Source organism: Colletotrichum costaricense (assembly GCF_030867565.1).
Source record: "Colletotrichum costaricense strain IMI 309622 chromosome Unknown Scaffold_9.1, whole genome shotgun sequence".
Classification (NCBI taxonomy): Eukaryota; Fungi; Ascomycota; class Sordariomycetes; order Glomerellales; family Glomerellaceae; genus Colletotrichum; species Colletotrichum costaricense.
In genome coordinates, this window is record NW_026848238.1 from 2,370,805 (window position 1) to 2,389,293 (window position 18,489).

Consider the following 18,489-nt stretch of genomic DNA (forward strand, 5'->3'; position numbering starts at 1 on the left):
TTGCATGGGAAGCGAAATTTCCACCAACTGCCGATGACGAAGATATCTGGCGGTTTTCTTCGCCTGACAGGTCGGCCCGGCAGGATCCAGATAGTGACTTGTGCGGAGCTGTCATTAAAAGCCTACCATATGACCAGGACAACCACTACTACCTCAGTATGCCCTGACTTCTAGTCAATTGCTGTCTCCCAAGGATTGACGCCCGCCGGAGTCTTGTACAACTCCATTCCGAATTTCGGGGTTCGCAGAAGTCTTTCTCCACTTACCGGACCTGGAAGGTTTGCAAGGGACTTTGGGCGCTTGATTGGATTCTAGTTGGTGTTGGGCCGTGCCTGAAAGGAAACCCCGGGCAGCGGCGCAGGGGGCTGGAGGGATGCTGATCCCTCGAGCCCAGAGACGACAGCAGGCTTCCACAGAATGTAAGTAAATGATCAAACAAATGTCCGTCCACCTTAGACGCTCAAGCCTAAATGGCGAGCCAGCTGTATTATCAGTGAGCTTTTTTAGTAGATAGCAAGGCGACATTAAAGCGAACTACTCTTAAAGTGAGGAAAAGTCTGACATACTACAGCCATTCTCTATAATAATATGGGTTAATTATGAACAGCGGGTGCATAAGAGTAATTCGATAAACTAATAATGACCCCCCCTAGTTAAGGTGGGAGTCCCGTATATAGTAATAAGTACTTAGTTATTAATAGATCCCTAGGCAAATTTTTAACTAATTAAGGATTAGAAATATTTTATTATATAATCGCTTTACTACTAGTTTAAATATTACAAGTTTTATATAATAAGAGAATATATTACTTTACGCTTTACTAAATTATTTTAAAAATGTTTTTTAATTATATTTCCTCTTAATTATATTAAAATTCGCTTATTATAACTAACTTTATAAAATTATTCTTATAATACTTATTAATTATATATAATAATATTATTATTTTAATACTTTTATTTTAGTAAAGTAAATTAAATTTATAATAAAATATTTAAAAGAATTTAAATTATAATAGCGTATTTATTTTATATCCTTATTTTTATAAGTATCGAGCTCTTATTTATAAAAAGTTAATTAAATAAGTAAGTATTATATAAGAGTAATTAATAAGGACGTATAACGAATTAATATAGACGTATAGCTCTTAGGGATGTATAATATACCCTACTTCTAATTAGTTTAAAAAAATAATACCTCCCTATAAAGGCAGTAAGGGTAACTATATTAATATAACTATTCTTATTATTTTTTCTAACCTAAGCTCTAATTTATAATTTTTAAAAATAAAAATATTATTATAATTTATATATTCGTTCGGAACTATTATATTATTTATTTAAGATTTATATAAGTTAAATTATAATAATATAAGCTTTTATAACCCCTTAATAAAATAATCTACCGGGGCCGTACTATATATTACGTATTAAGGAAAACTAAGTATAATACGCTCTATATTTAATTACTAACTAAAATAGCTCTTAACTTTTTATTATTTATTTATAAAATAAGCTTTACTTATTTTAATATATATAAAATCTCTTAGTACTAATTTATATAAATAGCTAGGTCTAATATAATCTCTTTTTTTATATAAGTATTATTATTACTTAGGGGGTCTTATAAGAGCTATTTAAAATACTAGTTTATTATCCTAACTTTATATACTTTTAACCTATTTATTATAATTATTATAACTTAGTTAGTATTAATATACTAAATCTTAATATTCGTATTAATTTAGCTATTTATAATAATTATAATATTACTTAGCTAAATTCTATATTATTAAAAAGTATTTTATTACTTTTTAAATATATTTATATTAATTATAATAATTATAGCGTCGAGTTAGTTAAAGAGGGCGCTTAGTTTAAAAGGGGTAGACTTATTAATAAGTATTTTTAAAGAGTTTTAGCTTATTAATTACTCACTATATACTAAAAATAGAATAGGTTCTTATTAAAATAGTATTTTAACTAGCTAACTTTTTAATTAGTTATTTAACTAGCTATCTAAGTAGTAGTTTATATATTAATAAGTTTATTTAATAAATTTATTTAGTTTAAATAGAGAGTAGTATTAAGTAATCTTAAAAATAATAAGAATAAAAAGAATTTTTATAAGCTCTAAAGAGTAATAAATATTAGCCTATTTAGCCCTTTTTTTAGAAACCTCTACGTTATTATTAAAGTTTAAAACCTCTATAGTTAAAAAAGGCTATTTCTAACTATTATAGCTAACTATTATAGCTAACTATTATAGTTAACTATTACGGCCGACCTCTATTATTAACCTTTTTAATTAGTACTACTACTAAAAAGGGTAGCTTATTTATTTTAAATTAAATAGTAGTTTTCGTATCGAAATTATTATATTATATTAAGCTATTACGGCTAGCTAGTTATAATAAGTATATTAATAAAAGTTAAGGCTACGAATACTAAGTTAAGAGTATTATAATTATAAATAGCTTTTTTAAAGCTATATTTATAAGTTATAAAGTAAATAAGGCTTTAATAATTAATGGTAATCTTATTAAAAAGAAATTTAATAAAAATAATTAAAAGCGATTATAAACTTTAATACTAGGTTTATTACTAAAAAAGCTATAAAAGTCTATCCTTAAGCCCGGCTTAAGTCTATATTATATATAAGTCTTATTTTTAAATATATCTTTTATAATATTCCTATTTATTATTATTTAACTATTTATTAAACGGTCGTCCGTCTTATATATTTATAATTATCTATTTTATTTATTTATAAATATCCGTTTTTTATTTTATTATATAATCGTAATTACGTAACTTATTTATAGTTCTTCTATCTTAAAAAGAGTTATTTTAAGTTTGTATTTTTATATATATAATATAATAATTATTATAAGTTTTATAAAATAAGGCCTTAGCCTTATTATATATATTAAATCGTAATATTAGTTTTTTTTTTTTAAAAATCTAGTCCTTTAGGCTTATAAGTAAGTCGTCTATTCTTAAGTTAGGGAATTGTTAAATATCTTTTTAAAATATATTAATATAATATTAAGTCGAATTAAAAAATCGAAGTCTTAAATAGCTACGTCTCGTTATAAGTTATTGTGTATTATTTATTTCTCTAACGAAGGTATTAAAATAATATTTTATTTAAATTATCGTTCGCAAGGTATTTATTTTTTAGTTCTTTCTAACTTTAATATTTACGGAATATATTATTATTTAAGTATTTTATATAATATTTCTATTAATACTATTTATATTTATAAGTTATTATAATTTTATCTTATCGGATCTAATTAATTAAATATATAGTAGTTTTTTTCTAACTTTATAAGCGCAAAGGATCGACCTTAACGGGATTACGTTTTTAAAGGAAATTATATAATACGGTATACTTTTTAATTATATAATATATACAATATACCCTAAGTATATACTTAACGTAATATAGTAATTTTAATATAAAAACTGCTATATAATTTAAAATAAGTAAGTTACCCTCTTTATTACGTAGCGGCGCTAGTTAAAAAAGTTAATAATAAAAGTTAGTTATAATAATTAGCTATAATAGTTAGCTATAATAGTTAGAGGTAGCCCTTAACTATAGAGGTTTTAAACTTTAATAATAACGTAGAGGTTTTTAAAAAAAAGGGCTAAATAGGCTAATATTTATATATTAAAGTTTATAAAAATTCTTTTTATTCTTATCGTTTTTAATATTACTTAAAGCTACTCTTTATTTAAATTAAATAAATTTATTAAATAAATTTACTAAATAAACTTATTAATATATAAACTACTATTTAAATAGCTAGTTAAATAATTAGTTAAAAAGTTAGTTAATTAAAATACTATTTTAATAAGAACCTACTCTCTTAGTATATAGTTAGTAATTAATAAGTTAGAACTCTCTAAAAATACTTATTAATAAGTCTACTCTTTTTAAGCTAAGTACCCTTAGCTAGCTTAACGCTATAGCTATTATAACTAACATAAGTATATTTAAAAATTAATAAAGTACTTTTTAATAATATAGAATTTAGCTAAGTAATAGTACGAATATTATAAATAGCCGGGCTAATACGGACGTTAAAATTTAGTATATTAATATTAGTTTAAAAATTATATTTTATAAAACTAAAAATCCCTTTAATATAGGTTATATTATAAATATAAGGGAATATATAAGGGGCCCCCTAACCCTTAATAAAAAAGAGTATATAATATAAGATCTAGCTACTTACGTAAGTTAATATTAAGAAGTTTTATATATATTAAAATAAGTATAGTTTACTTTTTAAATAGCTAGAACTTAAAGGATTATAAAAAAAAGTTAGGAGCTATTTTAATTAGTAATTAAGTATAGAGCGTAATATACTTAGTTTTCCTTAATACGTAATATATAGTACGGCCCTAGCGGATTACTTCGTTAGGGGGAAATAATTTTATATATATTTAGTATTTTTTAAATATAGTTTAAAACTATTACGATCTTTAATCGTTAATACTAGTTACGAACTTTCTAAAGCTTTTTATTATCTTAATAAAAGTTATATATTATATTTATTCTCGTTCTTTAAGAGTTATTAAAAATCTATTTAAACCTTTTTTTTTTTAAGGTTATTTAGTAACTAGACTTTTTTAAAAAAACCTAGCTAGTAGTTTAATTTATTTATAAATTATATTTTTATAATTACGAGCCCCTTGATAGAGCAATCTGCCGGGGCCGTACTATATATTACGTATTAAAAAAAACTAGGTATAATACGTTCTATACTTAATTACTAATTAAAATAGTTTTTAACTTTTTATTACCCGCTTATAAAGCGAGCTTTACTTATTTTAATATATATATAACCTCTTAATACTAACCTATATAAATAACTAGGTCTAATATAATTTATTTTTTATTACTACCTAGGGGGTTTTATAAGAACTATTTAAAGCGCTAGCTTATTATTTTAACCTTATATACCTCTAGCCCGTTTATTATAGCTATTATAACTAGGCTAGTATTAATATATTAAATTTTAATATTTATATTAGCCCGGCTATTTATAATATTTATAATATTACCTAGCTAAATTCTATATTATTAAAAAGTACTTTATTATTTTTTAAGCGTATTTATATTAATTATAATAGTTATAATATTAAATTAACTAAGAGTACTTAGCCTAAGAGGAATAAACTTATTAATAAGTATTTCTAGAGAGTTTTAGCTTATTAATTATTAACTATATACTAAGAATAAAGTAATAGTTTATATATTAATAAGTTTATTTAGTAAATTTATTTAGTAAATTTATTTAGTTTAAATAGAGAGTAGCTTTAAGTAATATTAAAAGCAATAAAGATAAAAAGAATCTTTACGAGCTCTAAGTAATAAATATTAGCTTATTTAGTCTTTTTTTTTAAAAAACCTCTATATTATTATTAAAATTTAAATATCTATAATTAAGGGCCGCTTTTAACTATTATAGCTAACTATTATAACCGATTATTATAACTAATTATTATAGCTAATTTTTATTATTAACTTTTTTAACTAGCACCGCTATAATAACTTACCTATTTTAAATTAAATAGTAATTTTCGTATTAAAATTACTATATTATATTAAGCGCGTACTTAGAATATATTGTGCGTATTATATAATTAAAAAATATATTATATTATATAATTTCTTTTTAAAACGTAATCTTGTTAAGGTCGATCTTTTATATTTATAAAGCCGGAAAAAAAACCACTATATAACTACGAGATTCCTAAAATAACGTTAATATTTTTAATCTCTATAATATCGTATTATAATTATTCTAACTAATTATTAATATAAATCGAGAAGTATATAGTCTTTTAATTAATATATTTATAATTATAGTTAACTCGTTCTCTTTTTACTATTTATAATTAATATAGGTTATCCTTTTATATTTATAATGAGTTAAGTTTATTTATTATTTTTAATAAAATATAAATCTTTTATATACTATTATTAATAATAGCGTTTAGTCCTCGTTTATAAATATCGAGGTTAATTCGTAAGTATACGTCGTTACGTTATTTAGTTATATATAAGAACTTTTTTTTTATTTTTACTTTTTATTATTCTTTTATAATTAGCTTTTTTAGTTTTTTATTATTTATTTTTTTAAATAGTTCTTTTATTTATATTTCTCTTAGTATTCCCTCTATACTTTAGCTTTTTTAACGTAATAGATTTAGTTTTAATTATATTTATAAGCTTCTTATTTTATATATTTACTATTAAAGTACTTTATAAAAAGGCTAGGGTTTAGGCTAAATATTACTTTATTATTATTATTAAAACTTAATAATATTTAGCTAAGTAGTTAATTTTTTATATAAATATCCTTAATAATTTTATTATTACGTTTTTATAAATAGAAACGACTATTTTATTTATATATAAAGTACTAAAAATATTTATTATTTAAGTATTTTATTTAAAATAATTCTTTATAAAAGGGGTTTTTAGGGTCGAATAGAGAGTAGTTTTTATTTATATAGGGGGTTATTATAACCTTTTTATATTTTTTAGTTTTATAAAACTAAACGGTTTAGTTATTTTTAAATAAATAAATATATTTATACTATAGTTCGTTATTATCCTTTTTAAAGTTAGTATTATTAATATTAAGTAGTACTTTATAATCGATTTCTATTTAAATACGTTATTAAGTAATATTACGAAGTTCGTCCGAATTATAAAATAATTTTGTTTTATTAAAATAAAAAGAACTAGTTCTTATTTTAATATTTTCTTTTTTAAAATTAAAATTAATTTTTCTTTTTTTTATAACTCTAAAGTTAAGAATCGGTTTTTTAATTATTTTAATTTTATTTTTATATAAGAGGTTTTTAAGCTATTTTTTAATTTTATAAATAAATTTTCTATTACTATTTATTTATTATATAGTGGTTTTTTTTCTAGCTTTATAAGTATAAAAGATCGATTTTAATAGGATTACGCTTTTAAAAAAAATTATACTATATAATATACTTTTTAATTATATAATATGCGCAATATATCCTAAGTACGCGCTTAACGTAATATAGTAATTTTAATACGAAAATTATTATTTAATTTAGAATAGGTAAGCTATTCTATAGTAGTACTAATTAAAAAGGTTAATAATAAAAGTTAGCTATAATAATTAGCTATAATAATTAGCTATAATAATCGGTTATAATAGTTAAAAATAGCTTTTTTTAATTATAAAGGTTTTAAACTTTAATAGCGACGTAGAGGTTTTTAAAAAAAGGGCTAAATAAGCTAATATTTACGTATTAGAGCTCGTAAAGATTTTTCTTATCCTTATTACTTTTAATATTACCTAAAGCTACTCTCTATTTAAACTAAATAAATTTACTAAATAAATTTATTAAATAAACTTATTAATATATAAACTACTACTTTAACAAGAACTTATTTTACTCTTAATATATAATTAGTAATTAGTAGGCTAGAACTTTTTAAAAATACTTATTAATAAGTCTACCTTTTTTAAACTAAGTACCCTCAGCTAGCTCGATACTATAACTATTATAATTAATATAAGTATACTTAAAAAGTAATAAAGTACTTTTTAATAATACGGAATTTAGCTAGGTAATATTATAAGTATTATAAATAGCCGGGCTAATATAAATACTAAGATTTAATATATTAATATTAACTTAGTTATAATAGTTATAATAGACGGGCTAGAGGTATATAAGGTTAAGGTAATAAACTAGCGTTTTAAATAGCTCTTATAAGACCTCTTAAGTAATAATAATATTTATATAAAAAAATAGATTATATTAAACCTAGCTATTTATATAAATTAGTATTAAGAGGTCTTATATATATTAAAATAAGTAAAGCTTATTTTATAAATAAGTAATAAAAAGTTAGGAGCTATTTTAGTTAGTAATTAAGTATAGAGCGTATTATACTTAGTTTTTTTTAATACGTAATATATAGTACGGCCCCGGTAGATTGCTCCGTTAGGGGGATTTACTCGTTATATTATATAAATAAACTTAGTTAGGATTTTATTTAAATTAAGTTCTTCTTTAGACTTAATAAATTATTTTTAGTTTATATAGTTTTATTATATTATATAAACGAGGCTATTTATAATTCTTTTTATATTAAGTTCTTTTTTTTTAAATTTAAAGAGCTATTTTTTTATATTAACTAGGAGCTTTTATTTAATTCGTTTTTTAAAAAAATAAAGCGTATTTTTTATAACGGGGTCTATTTTAGCCTTTTTTTTTATATTTTTATAAATCTAAAAAAGTATAATAATATATTCGATATTATTCGTTTTAAAAATATAAAGTTAATAAGTAAGTATTTTCTTTTCTTTTATTATTATTACTAGGGTTTTAATAAGAAGTAGTATAATATTATATTTAAATTATTTTATATTTTTAAATTACTTTAAGTACTATCCTATTTATTTTTTACTATCTTAGTAAGTAAAGTAGCTATTATTATAATAAACTATTTATAAGAGTTACTTATAGAAAACTTCTTTATTTATAATATTAGCTCGTTTCTCTAGGATAAGTTAGTATTAAATATACTTAGGTTATTAATAGTTTCTAGCTATATATCCTAACTTATTATAATTATAATATTTAAAGTTCTTTTTTATTACGGTTTTTTATATTTAGTAATATTAAGGTTTATAAATCCTCCGTATTATTTATAAAACGTATTTTATTATTATTAGTTTCTTAGGTTATTTTAATAATTACTTAGTAATTTATTATAGTTTTAGTATTTTTTATTAAAATTAATTTAGGGGCGCCGTATTTCTCTTTTTTTTTTATATTGTTTATATAATTAAGTATCGATTTTAATAATAAGCTCGGTATATTATAAAAATTCTATTAATATTTTTATTTTACTAAGTTCGTCCTTAACTTTATTTTTTAATCTTAAATAAAACGAAACAATATAGGTTTTTTTAATAGAATTAAGTTATATTACGAATTTTTTAAACTTAGTAATATAATACGAAGTAAACTTAGTTTATTAAAAGTTAGCTAAGTCTTTTTTAACTTATTATCTTTTATTAAAGTCCTAAAATAGGGATTTAAAAGCACTCTAAAAATTTATTATATTATTAAAAATATTCGTAGTTTTTTTTTTATAATAAAATAAGTAGCTATTATTATTAAAAGACCTTTTTTAAAAAGGTTTAAACTACTTTAAGGCTCGTTTTTTAAAAAATGTTATTATATAAATAACTTATTTAGTTTTATTATAAAAGTTAATAATATAAAACGTTTAGTAAGTTCTAATTTAAATTAAGAATCCCTTAAGACGTTTAGTAGTTTTATTAAAAATAATAAGTATATTAAGTTTAAGTTTTTTTTATTTATTTATAAAGGTTTTAATAATATTAATAATAATTTAAAAAGTTCTAACTTCTTATTTTAAATCGTTTATTTCTCTTTTTTTTAATTCTTAAGTTAGTTATAACCTCGTTAATTATATTTTAAAAAGTAGCGATATTTTTATTATTTTTAGTTAGAATTATAGTTATTTAAGTAGAGTTATTATTAAAGAGCTCCGCGAGTTTTTTATTCTACTTATTACTTTTTTTAATACTACGTCGTATTCTTTTATAATTTACCTTTTTAAAAACTATATTATTATTAGAGTTATAAGCTATGTTAAGTATTTTATTATTTTTAATCTTAGCTAGCTCGCTAACTAAGTTAATAAGTTATTTAGAATTAAATAAAAAAGTACTTAGGGTCTTAATAAATATCGTCGTTCGTTTTACTAATTAATAAGTTTTATAAAGTTAACTTATTAAATAAGAGTAATTAAAATATTATAACTAACTAATTATAATAAATTTATTAATAAAAGTTAAAGCTATAAGTACTAAATAAGTAGTATTATAATTATAAATAGCTTTTTTAAAACTATATTTTATAAATTATAAAATAAATAAGACTTTAGTAATTAATTATAATCTTATTAAAAAAGATTTTTAATAAAAATAATTAAAAGCGATTATAAAATTTAATATTAAGTTAATTATTAAAGAAGTTATAAAAAGTTTATCCTCGAGCTTAGCTTAAGTTTATATTATATATAAGTTTTATTTTTAAATATATCCTTTATAATATTCTTATTTATTATTATTTAACTATTTATTAAATAGTTATTTATTTTATTTATTTATAATTATCCGTCCTATTTATTTATAAGTATTTATTTTTTATTTTATTATATAATTATAGTTACGTAACTTATTTATAGTTCTTTTATTTCGAGAGGAGTTATTTTAAGTTTATATTTTTATATATATAGTATAGTAGCTATCGTAGGTCCTATAGGGCGAGGTCCTGGCCTTATTATACGTATTAAGTCGTAATATCTTAGTAGTTAATTATAAGTCGTAGTTTTCCGTTCTTTTTTAGTATAAAAAATACTAGTACTCTGATTAGCGAGTTAGAGGGTCTAATATATCCTTTAGTAAGTATTCTATTAAAATAATTATTAAGTTCTTATTATTCTTATTAATTAAAAGGGTATAGCGGGTAGAACTACGGTTATTTGCCTTTTTTAAGTTCTATTTTTATATTCTAGTTATTATATTTTAAGAGTCTTATTTTTTCTTTAGATATAAATAGCTTTATATATTTTTAATATTCTTTAAGTATAGTTTAGAGTAGATCCGATCCTTAATTATTTATTACTAATATAAGTATCCTATTTAGCTCTATTTTTTTAATATATATTATAAAAAGAAACTCGAGGCAGGTCGGAACGCTATTATATTAGCCTAATTAACTAAAGACTTAATATAAAGAGAGAAAAAATGGAATAATAAGTAGAAGCTAGTAAGCTAGCCCTTTAGGCCTAGCGATCTAGCTCGTTATATAACTATTAAGAGCTTAGTTTTATAGTTTAAAGCTAAGCTATAGGGCCTATAGGGCCCTAATACTTATTATTATAATATTACTCCCCCCCCTTTATACTAAAGAGCGCTATTCGTAATATTAAAAAATAAATTTCTAAATTACTTCTTAATTTAGTAAATCTATAGCTATAATTATTATTATTATATTATTATTATCCTATAATAATAATAAGTTATTAATTATAATAGCTTTTATTTATAAATCTAAGTTCTATAATGGGCCCTTAGTAATTAAATATTAATAATAAAATACTTAAAGCGCTATTAATATATATTAAAAGCTTTTTATGTTATACTAAGTTAAATCTATATTATACCCTTTTTAATCCGCTTAATACTATAGTTTTTTCTTATATAAATATAACTTAATAACTTTAAAAACCTCGTACTCTAACTCGCTATTATTATTAATAATTAATAATAATAGGTCTTAGTTTTACTTAAGTAGTAAGTTATTAATAACCTTCCTTAGCTTACTTAGGTAAAAAACTAAGTATACTTAGCTATTTATTAATAATTTTATAATTTATATACCCCCCTAGTTAGTATTAATAATAAGTTATAGTCCGGCTTATAGCTATTATAACTTATTTATATTAATAAACTTTTAATACGAAGTATTAATAAAAACCTAATCTCTTAGCTTTAAATTATCTAAGTACTAATAGCGGTTAATATACTTTTTATATCGTACTTAAATAACTTTTATATTACCCCTAATAGTCTTCTAAGCCTTATATATTTTTTAAACTATATATTATATATTAGTATAGTTTAGTTTCTTTTTTATAAAACCGAATTAATAAGTTTACTTAGACTAATTAAAAAAAAGCTATAGCTAATAGCTAAATTTTATTTTATATAATAATAGCCCCGTAATCTTACTAAGCTAAGTAGTATAAGTAAAGTTAATTATAAGTAATATATTACTTTAATTATCTTAGTACTAGTTAATTAGTAATCTTAATTATTATAAAATATATTAGTTCAGTACCTCTATCTAGCTATTTATTTATAAATAGTCCGTTATTAATAATTATAGCTTAATTTTATAAATCTTATAAAGCTCCCCCTAAAAATTAGAAATAAATTAGGGACCTCGGTCCGATATAATAGTTTTTAATAACCTAAAAATAAGTAATACTTACTTATAGAATATTTAGCTTATATTCTTTACTATAATAGTTTTATAATAAAAAATAAATATTACCCTTTTACTTAAGTAGTTTACTACTACTTAGATATTATTAAATCTTTTCTAATTAATAAGGATAGTTATAAAATCCGTAAAAATATATTACTATAGGTAATTAAGTACTAAGAGTAGTCTTAGCTCCCCCGGGGGCTTATTATATAGTTTTTATAATTAATAATAAGTATAATAGTTCTATACGTATTAATAAGTATTTACTATTAGGCCCGGCTAGTAATATTATTATTTAATTATTTTTATAACCTTATTATATTTTAAATAAATAAGGAGCTTTTACTTATAGACTTCGTAAATAATTATAATATAAAAGTTCTCCTCCTTAAGTATTACGAGCTTCTTATTTATTATTAATAATCCGTTATTTTAAATAAACTAATACTCGCGCCCTTTAGTAATTAATATTTATATTAATATAAGGGACGCTATAATAAGGTTTTTATTAAGTTTTAAAATCTTTTTTATTAATAAGTACCCCTAGAATTCGTCCTCTAATATAAACGAGCTAATTACGAGCTATAATTAACTAATAATAGTACTTAATAGCGCTCATAGCTCTATTATAATATTAAAAAATAATAATCTTAATAATAAGAAGACTTAGGTCCTATTAGCCTCTTTTAGTACTTACTAAGTATAAATATTTTCTATTTTTTATAATAGGGCGTTAACTAGTACGTTCTCCTTCCCTAAGTAGTAATAAATTTAAAAATTAAAATCTACTAATATACTAGCCTAGTGGGCTTATTATAAATTAAGTAAACGCTTAGTTATAAAAAATAGTAATAACTAATAATTTATAATAATATTAAACTTATATTTATAACTTACGAGCTCTGCGTACTATTTTTTAAAATATAGTATTATTATTAATATTTCCTTATTATAAATAATATAATTAAGCTCTATACTACTTATAGTTTTTAAATAAAAAGTTACTAAGTACTATAATTTATTATCCTCTTATTATTATAGTAATACTCTAGTATATACTAAGTTAGAAGTATTAGTTTCTAGCTACGTTAGTAGCTCTAGTTTAAAATAATAAAAAATAAATACTAATATTAATATTAGTTTTATAACTTTAAAAACTATTTTATAATTAATATTAAAATTAAAAAGAACTCCCTTATTTATTAGTTTTATAAAAGGCCTAGCTAGGTAGCTATAATCCTTTATAAACCTCTTATAAAAGTTATAAAACCTAAAAAAAGATTAGATATTTTTAAATAATATAAATAGCTTTTAGTTTTTAATTATAAAGACCTTTTCTTTATTAAGCTATATACCTTCTATAAAAACTACGAAACCTAAGTACTTTATAAAAATAATACTAAACTTATACTTCTTAATATCTATTTATAAGCTTACTTTTTATAAGTAGTTTAGTATTTTAATAATATACTCTTAGTATTAAAGGGGGTTATTAAAGGAAATTAAGATATTATTTATATATACTATATAAAAATTATTTAAGTACTTTATTAATATCTCGTTTATATATTATTAATATATAGTCGGCCTATTATAGAGCTTAAAAAGTATTATTTTATATTTATATACCCCATAACGGGTTTTAAATATTATTAAGTCCTTAGAGACTAAGTTAAAATAAATATAATAAAAAGCCTATTTAATATTTAGTTTAATAAATACTTTTACCCTATTTAACTATACGAGGGTCTTATTAATAAGTAGTAATAAGTAACGGTCTTTTTTTATAACCTTATTAAGCTTATAAAAGTTAATATAAAAGTATAAACTACTATTATACTTTTTTATAAATAGTATTAATAATATAAAAAAAGTATTACTTAGCTTAATAAATCCTTTTTATAAGTACTTTAATAAATAAGCTCTTATAGCCTCTAGCTCCGGTACTAATTACTTATATAGAGGGTAATAAGTTAGCTTCTCTTTATTATTATTTAAAAACTTAATTTTATAATTATATAGCTTATAAAATACTAATATATTACTAACTATTTTATTAAAAACGTTAGTTTAGGGCTATAAGTACTTTAATAAGTTCGTTATTATAAAGTCGTAAGTAACTTAGTTATTATTATATAGGGGGTCTACTTCCTCCTTTTTATTCTTTATAATATAGTTTAGTTTATAAAATAATATAGAGCCTATTTTAACGTTATTTTATTATAAGTTCTTTTTAAATACGGGAGCGTTAATAAAAGTAATATTTATTTATATTATTATTAAGTACGGCTATTACTATCTAGCCCTCTTTACGGGGGTAATAGTAATATTATTAAGAGCGCGTTCTATTTTCTTTATATTCTTAGCCTTATTTAACTATTATATTTAACGGGCTATTATTTTTAGTAGGTATAATAATATCCTAATTAGTATATCCTTTATTTACTATTACTAAAGCTTTTAGTTATAACGGGTTATATTTATTTTAAATAGGTCTTATTACTAGTTAGTATCGATTTAATATTATATATTAATAACTTCTAGGGTATATAGGTCCTTAATATCCTTAATAATAATAAAGGGCATCTCTTATAATAATAAGTCCTTAGGCTATATTAACCGTTAGTAGTAAATATTAAAGTTTACCCCGTAATATTTAAACTACTTTTATTTTAAAATTAGGTCGTAGCGGCCTGTATTAAGTTAAAAAAAAGGTATTTTTAAAAAGACTTATTAATTAATATATAGGTTAATAGTTTATACTACGTTAATATTATTTAATTACTCCTTATTAAACTTAGTAATAAAAATTAAGTATAGTAATTTATAAAATAGGGCTATATAGAACTATTATAATAGAGGGGTTATATAGTTATTTATAAATCCGTACTTATTAACTCCTATATTAAATAAAGCTTTTAAATAAATTCTATATTTATTAAATATTAGTATAAGCTTTATTTTAAGGGGCTAGCCCCTTATAAAATCTTATAAGTTTACTAAATTAATTACTAATTTTCTATCCTTTTTATACGTATCCCCTAGTTAGGAGTTTAGTTTTATTAGGGGGTCTAGTTTTTTAAACTTAATTTTATTTTAATAAGGCTCGTAGTAGAGTTAATAATAGTTATAATAATTTTTAACTTCTTAAAGTAATTTTTAAAAATATATTTAGTATTATTATAAACGAAATAAGTACTACTATTTTTTAGGTTTTTAATATAAAGCTTTAGGGATCGTTTTATAAGTAGAGGTATAACCTCGGTCCTATTTAGTACTACTAATATTTTTATTATTTTTATTATTTTTATTACTTCTACTTAAAGTTTAGTAAATTTAATTAAAAACCTTAATTATATAGTCCTTTATAAAAAGAGGCTATATTACGTTAGCTAGTTACGTAATATACTTAGTATACTTTTAAAAAGTAGCCGTATTATTTAGGTACTTTAATATAGCTTAATTACGAAAATATATAAGTAGTTTATTATAAAAACGGCGCTTTTATTAAGATTTTAAAAGCTTATTAATACGTACGAGCTTAGCGAATATAAAGCGCTTTTAATAAACGTTTTTAAATATAATTATAAATATATCTAGTTTATAATTAGTATCGTTTATAGTAATTGGGCTAATATAAGCTAACTTAAACTTATAAAATAGCTACTCGGCCGTAGTAATTTTATTAAAAATTAGTATTAAGTATATAAACTTTATAGTACTTTTTTTAATTTTATTAATAATATACTCTAAGTAGTACTTATTAATACTATAGTTAGTATTTTCTAAGCGCTTTATAATATATTAAAGCTAGTAATTAAACTTAAAACTGGTATTATTATTAATAAAAACGGGTATATTAAGTATTTTCTAAGAGCTATAGGGGATAAAATAGGACGAGGCTAAAATAGTTTTATAACTACTCTACGTTTTTAAATATATTAATTATTATTTTAAAATACTAAGAATAATAATATCCTAAATAGAGCTAGCTTAAGAACCGTTTTCTAATTACTCTAGTTTTTTAGCTATAGCTATATTATTAATATAAGCTTAGGTAAGGGCTTTTTTTATAATATAAAGCTCTATAATAATAATATATATAAAGTCGAGGTTTTTATAAATTATTATATATAAGTACTTAGTACTATTACTTAGCTAGTTAATAATAAAAGCTAAGACTTACTTCAATTAATACTAAGTAATACGCATCTTTAGCTATTATTTAATTTACTTAAATAAGGTCTTTTTATTATTTTTAAAATATAATTCTTAAATAAAGTTAACGTTAACGTACTACTTAGTATTTTTTTTAAAAAGGATATTATTATAAATATAAATAAATAAAATAAGCTAGTTAGCTATATTACTAAAATACGCTAAGTAATTAGCTTAGGTAGTAAAAAATAAAAAGCGCTCTACTAATTAGTTAAATAATATAACTTCAGGGTTAATTACTAAGAACTTAGTACCTTTATTAAGGCCTATAACGCTCTATTAAAACTTATAAAAATAATAATTTTATTAAAAATTATTAATATAGAGGGAGACCTAGCTACCTTAGCTATATTCTCTAACTATCGTATTTAATAAAAGGGGTATATATTTAAAAAGTATTAATTATACTACTTATATATAATTAATTTAGTTAGCTATTACTTAGCTCTTTTATACGTTTTTTTAGTAAGGGTAGCTAGTTAGTATAGTAAGTAGTTAATTAATTAAGATATTATTGTTCTATTTTTAAAAAATAGTTAATTAAGTAACGTTAAGTAATATTATAAAAAAAAACTCGAGGTAAGTTAGAACACTACTATATTAGCTTAATTAATTAAAAACTTAATATAAAGAGAGAAAAAATAAAATAGTAAATAGAAGCTAATAAACTAGCTTTTTAAGCCTAGCGGTCTAGCTCGTTACGTAATTACTAGGAGCTTAGCCTCGTAGCCTAAGGCTAAGCTACGGGGCCTATAGGGCCCTAATACCCACTACCGTAATATATAAGCTAGGTATTTTATTACGTTTCTTAGTATCTTAAGTATTATATAAAATTTATTTAAACCCTTTTTATAAGGTCGTTTAGTAACTAAATCTATTTATTAAAAGTAGCCTATTTTCTAATTTATCCGTAAATTATACTTTTATAATTATATAATTCCTAAAATTATATTATATTCGTTTCCTATTTTTACTATATTATAAGTAATTTTCTTTAAATAGTTATAGATATTTATATAGAAGTGCGCAGTTTTTTAAAATATATATCCTCCATTATATTAAAATAGCTTTTTTTTAAAATTGCAGAGTAAGTATAGTTCGTTTTTTATTCGTTATTAAATATTATATTTTTTAGTAATTTTTAAAGATATAAATCCTCTTTGTGCGCTATTATTAATTATAGTGCGTATTCGTTATCTTTAAACGCCAATATTTATTATAAAGTATTTTAAGCTTAGTTTATAAGCTATAATAAAGAACTTTATTTTTAGTTTCGCTTTTCATCGTTCTTATTCGATTAGCGTTTTTAGTTTTTTAATTATTTAAGAGCTAGTACTCGTTCTTTTTTAACGAGTCGTTCGTAATTATTTTTTAAGTCAATACGTCTCTATTTTTTAGTAGGGGAGTATAGTATATTAATTATATTTTAAATATTATCTTTTTCGTTTTTAATAAGTTTTCTCCCTTTAAAAAATAATTCATAAGTTTATAATACTTTAATATTAAATTACGTATTTAAAATATATTTATTATATAAGTAGGTACTTAAGGTTATAATAAGGTTATTTAGGTTTCCTTAGAACGAGCTAGTTCTTAGTTATTCTTTTTATACTTATTCTTTTTAAAGTCGCTATTCGCGGGCTTTAGGTATTAAATAGATTTTATACTAATCTATTTAGTATATTTCTTAGTTTTTTTAAGTATTATTTAAGTATTTTATAGGGTAATCTAGGTCTAGTATAAAAGTAGCTATTCCGTCCTCGTTAGAGACTCGTATTATTAATAAGGTAAGTTTTATTTAAAATAGATTTTTTGATCAATTTATTAAAAAATCTTTTAGGGTAAAAGCGATTTTTTTTTAATAATAGTAATATTTATAGTTGTTAATTAGGTACTCTACTTGGAAAGTTTTATAGTATAATTAGTAAGTTTTTTTTAAGAGAACGTTGTTTTTTAAAGTAAGTAGCGTTTCTTTATTTATTCTTAAGTTCTCGGTCCTATAAAATAGGACGAACTAGTCGTTTTTTATTTCCTAGATTTTCTTATATTTAGGTTGCTTTATTTTTTTTTATTTTTTTTTTAAAACTAGTATTATTTATATTAAGTGTATACTTATTAATAATCTCTATTTAAGTACGTCGTTAAGTAATATTACGAAGTTTA